This window comes from Varanus komodoensis, unplaced genomic scaffold (genome assembly GCF_004798865.1).
Source record: "Varanus komodoensis strain SLA01 unplaced genomic scaffold, ASM479886v1 scaffold32, whole genome shotgun sequence".
Taxonomy (NCBI): domain Eukaryota; kingdom Metazoa; phylum Chordata; class Lepidosauria; order Squamata; family Varanidae; genus Varanus; species Varanus komodoensis.
In genome coordinates, this window is record NW_025335798.1 from 10,375,415 (window position 1) to 10,385,825 (window position 10,411).

Below are 10,411 nucleotides of genomic sequence, written 5' to 3' on the forward strand. Positions count from 1 at the left end.
ATCTGTACATTCAACAGGTTCTGATGTACTTGCATGGACTCTGTTGGTGGGAAGATTCTACAGCTAATAACCATTCGAAGGGAACCCTCTCCATCACTGGTATATCCAGGAGTGGATCCCATCCACTTCCTATGTTTACATGAGACCATCAATGTGGCCTCAGGCCCAAGGGAAGATCAATTTGAACATCTGTCTTCCAGCTCAAAGTAGATTTCTGCATGGAATGCAGTATTAGTGTGTGACACCAAAGAGGAGATGGTGGAAGGGTTCTGTGAATGCAGACAGCACCCAAAGAATGACCATTATAGATAAGCAACTTGCCATTCTTCTTTGTGGTTTCTACATATCAAACATATGGGTAACTAGCAAACTTACCTTCCTGGAAAGTAGGTCAGTGTCATCACTGAAAGACTGAGGGGAGGCTGCTCTGAGCAGTCTGTTCTGGATCAGATGTTGAGTCTGTAGGGCTTCACAAATATTGATGGAGAAGACCAGACAGCCCCTCTACAGAAGTCTGGCTGGGGGATTCCTACATGTAGAACCATGGAGGTTGCCACTGTTGAGGTAGAATTGGCTTTTAGCCTTCCTGAGAGTACGTGGGTCAGTTGATAGGCCAGGAAAATTGTACTGAAGATCCAGGTTGCTGGCTTTGGGGGAACACCAGGTGTCATAGCAGATGAAGATTTTTTGCGACTGAATGTCAATCTTCTGTGAATGTCCAGCATATGAACTGTGGATTCCATCAGATTCAATGAGGCAGAAAGGGTGAAAGGGTGACATGACCTTGAGGAGGAAGGAAGTGTCTGGATGCAACCTCACCTTATCTCTGTGGAAGACTACATATGAAGGGTCAACCCAAAAGGTGCATCATTCACTGGTCTCTCTTCCAACCTGGAAGTATAGGAAGTGCCTGTACGAGTGTTCTATGGAGATGTGGAAGTAGGCATCCTTCAAGTTTATGGTTGTGAAGCAATCTCCTTGCTGCAGCAAGGGTAAGATATTCTGCAAAGTGTCCATGCAAAATTTATTCAGTGTAATGAAGGAGTTGATGCCTCTGTGATTGAGGATTGGTCAGAGTCCTCCAACCTGCTTCAGCACCATAAAGTATCTGGAGTAAAAGCTGTAGCAGAGCACATGGAAAAGACTTGCTCAATTGTTCCCTTGGAGAGTAATGACTTTACCTGCAACATTAAGGCTGCAGTTGGGTTTGTACTCCTCATGGTACTGAGCTGTGTGAGGGTGTTGAACTTGATCTGCAGCCTTTCTCCACAATCCAGGCATCCAATGTCATTGCTCCCCACGCAGGGAGGAAGGAAGAAAGATCGCAAATAAATAGAGGGGAGTGAGGATGGGGGCGGGGGGGAGCCTGGAGAAGAAGTCAACACTGTCACTTGTTGACATCATATGTCTGCGCCCTTGACAGAACCCATTAGAAGTGTCTCTTCTTTTGGTGTGTGTGTGGTAGGGGAGGCAAAAGGTGTTACTATGGTGCCTGGTCCACTTGGTCTCATGGTAGAAAGAGGTCTGTGTGCAGAAAAACCACTTGCGTAGTCTTAACAAGGATTGTTGGTAGATTCTCATCCTTCTAGCCATTATCCATACCTTTTGTATGGAATCCATGCACTCATATTAAAGAGACCTTCCCTATCATGAGTCAGTGGCTTCCCTCAGGTTCCAAAAACTCAAACAATCCTCTGAAATACAGTTCGCTCATTGAGACTCCACAGATAACAGAACTGTTTGAGCTCTGAACAGCTTGCTATCAAAGCTGGAAAAAACACTTCTCGTGTAAAGATTTGAATCCAAAGTGGAGACTTTCCCATGATCACTATCTTTTTGTAAAACTCCTGGCTCCACTGTCAAGGTGGTTCTCTCTGCTTGAGGACAAGTTGGTGCAAAGAGCAAAGCACACAGAGAATGTTGCTGCTGGATATCAAGGTCAACAGACTATGCTATTCACAAGATTTGCTCAGAGTTATTCCATATCCTCTGATAGCAATGCAGGGCCTTGGTCAGTGACAGCAGCATCCAGAGGAAAGATAGACTTAGGAGGAGGAAGCTAAGTCAGATGGGTAGTCTTCGAGATCCACAGAAGAAGGAGATGGTGGTCACAACATGGAATGCACAGAGACAGGCAATGATGATCAGTATGGAAGTACGGCAAGGGTAAGGAACATTCTGGAGGTTCCTGAAAGGTTTCTGGCTGGAGAGGCGAGGGCATCACTAGAGAGGGCCCCTACAAAGAGGGGCTGCAATCTTTAGAGGTGTTGGGTCACAGTGGGACTCCCCTCAGTACCTACAGTTGTAGAAAGCTTGATTCCTAGGGAGTCCTCATCTCTCAAAGTACGTTTGGTGAGTAGGTGGAAGGGACCATGTCAATGCTTCCAGTCCAAGGGCAGGCAGCAGTTTCATGAGGTGATTCCAGGGGTCTTAGTGATAGGAGGCTGAATGGAGTGCTAGCAACACCAAGGAGGGTTGCAGGGAACTCCAATAAGGAAAAAAAATCGCCTTAAACTTAGTGGAACAACCACCTGATGGAGCAAACCTAGTGAACACTCCTGCAACATTCCTTCATAAAATTTTGGGCTACTTTCCTCCTTCCACTGCAGTCTTCACACATACATGATTTAAGAGGGGTTCTCACCCTCCTGAGAAGGCATGTGTACAATGTGGGGTAGCAGAAGAGAATGCCTAATTGCTTAGCCTTTGAATCCAACCCATGAAAATCTGTAGTAATAAACGTAAGAAAAAATATCAAGATGTTTTTACACAAATTAATAGTAATGATGTGATACTCATTTAACCTGTAACTCCACAATACTGTTTGACTGTATGTATGCATGAGTGCATTATGCTATTATAGTAAAAAAAAAAATCTTGCCAAGATCATAGGCTTCAAAGGAAGAAATTAAAGACATTACAGATATTTATTGTTGCAAAATTGTGCCAAAAGTTACACACACTATATATGAGACAATTATAGGCAATGTTTAAGGAAGGAAAGCTTCACACTTTTAACATGATTGCACTTTCAAATATTTCATCAAGTTTGTTAATAACATCCCCTATTGGCAAAAATGACTATCTGTTAGCATTTCAATTTATTATTACTGTTCTGCTAATGAGAACACAAAGGAAATGTAAATGGAAAGCCATAAATATTCCAAGACTAACATTTGGCTTCCAGAATACAGTGCATTCCACACAAATACAACTGAAAATTACTGGAAGGCTTTAAAAAGCTGAGAAGGTGCCTTTGTAAGTATCAAACTGTGCCTTTTTTCCCCAGATCCAACTTCTATTTACTAAAATAAAAAAAATACCAAATATATAATGAATTCTTGAAGATGATACAAAATAGTGTAATTATTTCGATTAATAGAAGAGCAAATGGTCGGAAAGGAAAGGACAGGACAGGACAGGAAGGGACTCAGCAGTAAAAGTGAGAGCATAAAAGAAGACAGAGTGTCATTTTTTAAATGTTAAAAATACTGACCCTCACTACTGCCCCAGAAGGATCTATGAATTGGAGCCAGAACAATCAGAACTAAAACAAATCTTGTAAGTCACAGGAAAAGCTTAAAAGAATCTAGAAGGTCAGGGGCAGGTCTAAGGCTATGTTTAGAAAGACAGTTTGAACAGATGAATTCAAAAATATTTGGTCAATGAATCATTCAAATACTGGTCAAGAATTTTTGAAACCCTAGTATTAACAGTAAGTTTAGTACTTGTGCAAATTATTAAAAAACAGATCGCTGTCCTCAGACTTTACCAAATTTTCAATAAACATGCCTCTCTGAAATAATAAAAATAACATTTGGTTTAATAAACAAACATTACCAGTCACTGTGTTACTCATTGCACCTTCTCATGCCTAAGTGCTACATATACATCTGAATAATTCTGACCACTTCTAAGTGAGGTTCCCCCCTCTTCAACATAAGGAAAGCTTTGCCTTTTAACAGACTACCAAAATATCCATAAAAGGTCTGATGCAACTATATATGTACCTCCAAGAAGCTACTTGTTTCTTCTAAATGTTGGGAGAAATTGACTGAATAGAATTATTGTCTAGCGGTTGCTCATAGTTGCACTTTCATAGAAATGTTTTAATAAATAAATAAATAGTTTACATAAGAGACGAATACATGGAATGAACATGTCTTGTACTGAATCGGACCATTAGTCCATTTAGCCCACTAGTAACAGGCAGCAAGCAAACTCTTGGAACAAGGTTTCCCCAGAACTTTCTTCCTCAAGACTTTCCTTTGGAGAAGCCAGGAATTAAAAGCTTGAAACTAATACATGAAAAAGGTATACTCTACTACTAAGTCACGGGTGGTCCTCTCTCCACTTGCATGGGTATAACTTGAAGATCACATCCTACATGCCAAAAGCAGCAGCAACTTTAGGCCAATGGCTACAAGGGAGAGGATGAAGAAGCCAGTTGCCCCACAGAGGAATGTTTGCACATGTCAAAGACTGTGAAGGAAGCTTTGCACATATACAAGGCCTGCACATGCATAACCTGCCCTCCCACCCCACAGAGATTGTTACAGAGGAATTTCAGAAGTGCTGGCTCTCTGCCTTGTATAGTCTACTTTGCGTATTTAATTGACAGTACCCTGATACTTTGGTTAAGAATCCATGTTGGTTTCAGAAGACAGAGTAAACTGCCCAGAACACAGTAATGGCTCTGAAACCATCACAGACACAAACGAATCATTGAATGTGCATGCTCCATCCTAGATTAAAGGTGATTGTTCCTGTGGCAGGGAAAACATCTACCCAAGTAACTAGCCCTCAATGGTACCTTTGAATTGGCTAGTAAAAAATTCTGGAAAAAAAATCTAGTGCTTTCCTGAAGCATCTCAGCTCTCAGGCAGGTTAACAAGGTCAAGCACTACCTGAGCACACTTGATGCCATGTTTTGTTATGAATATTGTACTATACTATTCTGTACCACCAGTTAGAAGAAAATGCAACACGATGCAAATAAGTTTTATTTATTTATTAATTTATCTGAACAAAACTATTGTTCCCTTTGTTTTGACACAATCTAGCCCAGGCTCTGAGACACTAAGTGATGTGTGAGAAATACAGTTGGGGATGGGAATCCATAGGATTTCCTCCATTCAGCTCCCCAGACTCCAGCCCACTTTCTCTAAACCCTATATCCACCTCACGCTGAGCACACATGGGCATTAGGTAGAAGGCAAGTTCAACCAAGCTGGTATGCACAAAAGTTGCTCATGCAACAGAAGTGGAGTTTTGCTTCCACACACATAATTTGCAGGCTTTGCAAACTCGGCACAAAGAATTTGGTACTTTGTGCAATGAAGTTGCTAACATCCATGGACTTGCTCTTGGCTCAGCTCACTTCCTGGCCAGGGAAGACGTCCAGCAAGAGAGGTGGGATCCAAGCCACTAAGCCCTTAATTCCCTTTGTTTCAAATCCTGTAACTTATCTTGGAATGTCAGTATATTTCAGAGACCCCTCACACTGGTATCTCTCCACTCCAAGAATAACCCAGTATCTGATTAGGATGCAAGTAATTCCTTGTGACTCTTTCCAAGCATGACCCTATGTTCTACTCAGCTGTCTAGCCCAAATTTTCATGGTCAGCATCTTCCTTTGGGTATAATGCAGCATTTGTACTTAATATGGGATTGAGAGGGAGAGAGAAAGAGACAGAGAGACAGAATAATTACCAATCTTAAGTAAGCATCCACTGCGTCCCAAAGCTCAGTTCCATATGTGCAGCAACACAATTTGATTTTCAAGGCCACACAGGCATTTTCAAGTTCCGTGTGAGCTATGTTTTGAGCCATAGGAAGGTAGTCAAGAAGCAAGCTAAAAGAATTGGGAAGACACTACTAAAAAGCTTTGAGAAGAACGCACAATTTGTCAGATCTACTGAAACATCTAATGAGAAGTGTTATTTGCAAACCTCTCCATCTATATCTATTTTAAACTAAACTGTAGTACTCTGCAGTCCCCTATAATGGGTTAGCCTCCATTCAGCTTCCCTATCATTGTCATGAAAACTAAATTGTCAAACACATGCTTTTTTCCCTTTCCGGAAAATTTATAGTGGCTGAAGCAGACTAAGTCTGTTGCCCATTTTTTAAATTTGGAATTCAAGCTGTTAAACCCAAAGAAATCTGCATCCACAGCTTTTTAACAACTCTTGGCAATTAACCAGGGAATGAAATCCCTTCCTCTGTACTCAAGCAATCATAACCATCCCTGATATATTATTTATTTATTTACTGTCCAAAGACAACACTCTCTGAACAGTTTACAACAAAAAATAAATAAAATACAACAGATAAAACATATTAACAATAATTAAAATGCATTCAAAATAGCTTAAAAGAACATTAAAAGTCAATTTTAAAAAGACCCAGCCAAGAATAAAAGGAAAGCACCTGGTTAATCATGTCAGGCCTCTGAATGACCAGGGAGGTCTTTAAAGGCCTCTGCAAAGAGAGCTGTCTTAATCTGGCACTGAAAAGATGACAAATTTGACACCAGGCAGGCTGCAGTAGAGAGGTTGTTTCAAAGGCCCCACCACAGAAAAAGCCACCCCCCTCGTTGCCACCCTCAGAGCCTCTCCTGGGATTGGCAATGAAAACAAGATCCCAGAGGCTAATGTCCAGGTAAATTGGGATTGTGAGAGGTGTTCCAATATGTATCGCAGTCCCAAACTTTGTAGGAATTTATAGATTGAGAGCAGTTAGGATTGGGACTGGAAGCTTACAGGCAGCCAATGCAGGGGGGATAGAACTGGTCTTATATGTTTGGACCACTTGGTCCCAGTTATTAACCTGATTGCTGCATTCTGCTCAAGCTGCAGCTTCTGGACCATCTTCAATGGTAGTTCCATGAACAGTGCACTGTAATAATCTAATTTAGAGATTACCAAAGCACAGATTACTGAAGCCAGGCTATCTCTGTCCACGTAGAGGTGCAACCACCCGGCAATGCTGGTAGAGACATTCCAAGTCACTGATGTCTCCAAAGACTCAAATGACAAAGATGGATCAAGGAGCTCACCCAAATTACAAACCTGCTCCATCAGGGGTGTGCAACCCCACTGAGAACAGGCTGAACACTCTCCATCTGATCAAAGGAATCACCCACCAACAGCATCTCAGTCTCATTTGGACTTAGTTTCAGCTTGTTAGTTCTGATTCAGTCCATTATTGCAGCTAGACATCAGTTTAGAATATCCACAGCCTCACCTGCTGATGATGAAAAGGTGTGTTATTAGTATACCAATGACAACACACTGCAAAACTCTGGATGATCCCATCCAGCAGTTTCATGCAGATGTTAAATAGCATGAAGGAAAGAACAGAACCTTGAGAAACTCCATGCTGGAGAATCCATGGGGCTAAATAATATTCCCCAAACACCCCCTTCCAAAGACAGGCCTCCAGTAGGAGAGGAACCACTATACTGTAGGGTGATGGTATCAAAAGATGCCATCCAGCTGTATCAACAGGGTTGCATTCCCCTTGTCCTACTCCTGGCAACCAATAATGATTCTGTGTCAAAACCAGGCCTGAACCCAAAATGAAATTGATCCAGATAATCAGTTTCATCCAAGAGTGTCTGGAGTTGATTGGCAACCACCCACTCTAAAACTTTGCTCAGGAAAAGGAAGTCTGCTACCAGCCTATTGTTGTTCACATTTTCTAGGACAAGGGAGAGTTTCTGGAGAAGTGGTCTTATCACTGCCTCTTTAGGGCAGCATGGGACCACTCCTTCTCACAAAGAGGCACTGATGACTACCCCGGTCTAGCCAGTTATTCCTTGCTGGCTGGCTGGTTGGCTTTTATAAGCCAGGTGAAACAACAGAGGTGGTTACAAACCTGTCCAGATACCTTGTCCACATCCTTGGGCCATATTAACTGAAGCTCATTCAATAAAACTGGACCAGACTGTGCTCTGGATATCTTCACCAATTCAACTGCTGTAACTCCAGCAGATGCAACAAATTCTTTCCTGGAAGTGCCCAGCAAGAAGATAACAGCAGGCCAGAGATGGTCCCAACTCATCCCTGGGCCTTAAATGTAATAAACCTTGAAAAGGTGCACTGGGCGGCAAAGAGAGAATTGAACAGAAGCAGTGAGGTATTGTTTCTTTACCACCCTCACTACCTCAAAATATACCCAACCATAGGTACATGCAAGGTACCTGTTGCATTCACTAGAGTTCTTCTCCATCTGCACTCCAGCTGTCTCCTACATTGTTTCATCACTCTCAGCTCCACTATGCAGCTGTATGAGCTCTACACTTAGGAGCAATTGTGTCAACCACCCTGGTGATTTCTGCATTCCACAAAGTGACTAGGGCTTTGACAGCAGCACTAGCCATGTCAGCTGGAAAAACTTCCGCACCTCTCTTGGAAACCCACCTGCATGGGTGTCCTACTTTGGGGAGAGGAAAAGCTGCTGTAAGGCTAAATCTCACACTGAGTCCAAGTCCCTCACACTCAGAGCACCATCCTTATATCCAGCCAGGAAGACCAATCTAGAGTATGCCCCGCCACATGCATCGGGCCAATTAAATGTTGGGACAGTCCCATAGTTGTTATGGTGACCATGAAATCCTAAGCAACCCCAAACAAGGTACCCACAGAAAAACTGTCCTTTTCTCCTATTTTTGGCTCTATGCCATTGCCAGTAGTATTCACGCTTCCTTGGGGGTACGCCAATCCTGTGCTCTGCCATTTCCATAACACCAGCTTCCTTATTTGACAAATACTAATTTCCCCAATACTTGTCTATTATTGTCTTTTCTACCTAAGGCAATTATAATTGGTATGCTGGATCATCCGCTTTGACTGAGTAAGCGAACCATTTTTCTCCTCTGTACCAAATGTGCCTGTCTATGCTTTTGGAGCCATTTTTGAAGTATTGTGCTATTTAGAAAGCCTATGCATTTGGACCCTAAATAAGTATTTAAACTAATTTCCTCTGTTAAGAAGATTCTGTTTTCCCCATCTGCAAGATCATAGGGCATAATCTGCTATGCATATACCACACTTCTGGTTAGACCCTTAAACCTTCAGATCTCATTAGCTATTACAAACATATGCATGCAAGTTATGTTTCCAGTGAACAAGGATACACAGCAACAGAAGAGCAACCCCACTACGTCACAGTAAAGGACTATCTAGCCCAGCATTCTGTTTGAGGAGTGGCCAACCAGATACCCTTGGGAAGCCCATAAGTACAGCAAGAGCACAATAGTGCCCCCCTGCTTTTGCTCACCAGGAGCTGATTTTCAGAGGCGTTCTGCCACTGAGAGAAGGTAGGGTACAGCTGCCATGACTAGTAGTCATTGATACCCTTCTAATCCCCTTTTAAAACTATCCAGGCTGGTGGTCACCATGATCTATTGTAGCAGCAAATTCCATAGTTTAACTATGTGCTGAGTGACAAAGTACAAAGAGCAACTTGCAGCTGAAACATTACAAGATGGCCATAGCAAGGACAAACTGTCCTCTGTTTTGACATTAACTTTTTTTACAAATGTTTCCTACTTACTTACCTTGCTGCTGTTATGAAGACTGCACCTCTTAGCCACTCTCTGAATTTGTTTTCAGATTAAAAAAGCTTCTGCATGTTTTACTTAGAACAGGCACCCTGTCACCTCACAACACAGGGAGGTTCTGATTCATGAGAGTCATTCATCACAGGGATGTCATATAATTTAAAATGTTTTCCTCTCTAGTGATTTGCCATAATAAATCCCACTAGGACTAAAAGCAGAAGATTCATGCTATGGCGAAAATCTACAGTCACGTCATCTTGCAAGTTGGAGACTTGTTATTAAACCTGTTTGCAATTTATTTCCTCACGAAGCCCAGTCTATGAACTACAGTATCCTGTTTGTACAGAGATACTGCCTCACCAGTAATGGAGAATTGCAGACCCCAGTTCCCTTTAATACATTTAACAGTAAAAAATAATCTAAATTAGTAGCTTGGTTGGCGGGTACTAAGAAGTTTTTGAAATGAAAAACGAAGGCTACTTTTGGAAAGATGAAACAGCAAGCCTGTTTCCAAACTGACTAGGAAGGCATACAAGTTAGTCCAATAAATCCATTTATTTGATAAACAGATGGGCAGCATCAACTACTAAATATTCTCATTTTTAAAGGCATATTGGGTTATTTCTGTTTGCTCTCAATTCTATACCTTTTATCACTTTCAGTTCACATTAGCATTCTAACTCCTCTGCTCACAGAAACCAACGAAAACAAGATCACATTCCCACCCAAGGTCAACTTGCCAGAATTCAACTTAGACATCATATTAAAATAGAATATGATAGATGAGGGAGAATCTAGACTTGTTGTATGCTACAGATTAACAAGTCTCTCAAAAGCTTGACT

At 41.8% G+C, this 10,411-nt stretch overlaps 1 protein-coding gene across 1 annotated transcript in view; it reads right to left on the reverse strand.

Moving 5' to 3' along the window:
• Positions 1-6,327, reverse strand: part of SEMA5B (semaphorin 5B) — a 303,228-nt gene extending 296,901 nt beyond the window's left edge. Inside the window, exon 1 of the mRNA XM_044438272.1 lies at positions 376-6,327. The gene's annotated coding sequence lies outside the window, so the exon portion shown is untranslated. The remainder of the gene's footprint in view (positions 1-375) is intronic.
• Positions 6,328-10,411: the final 4,084 nt, after the last annotated feature.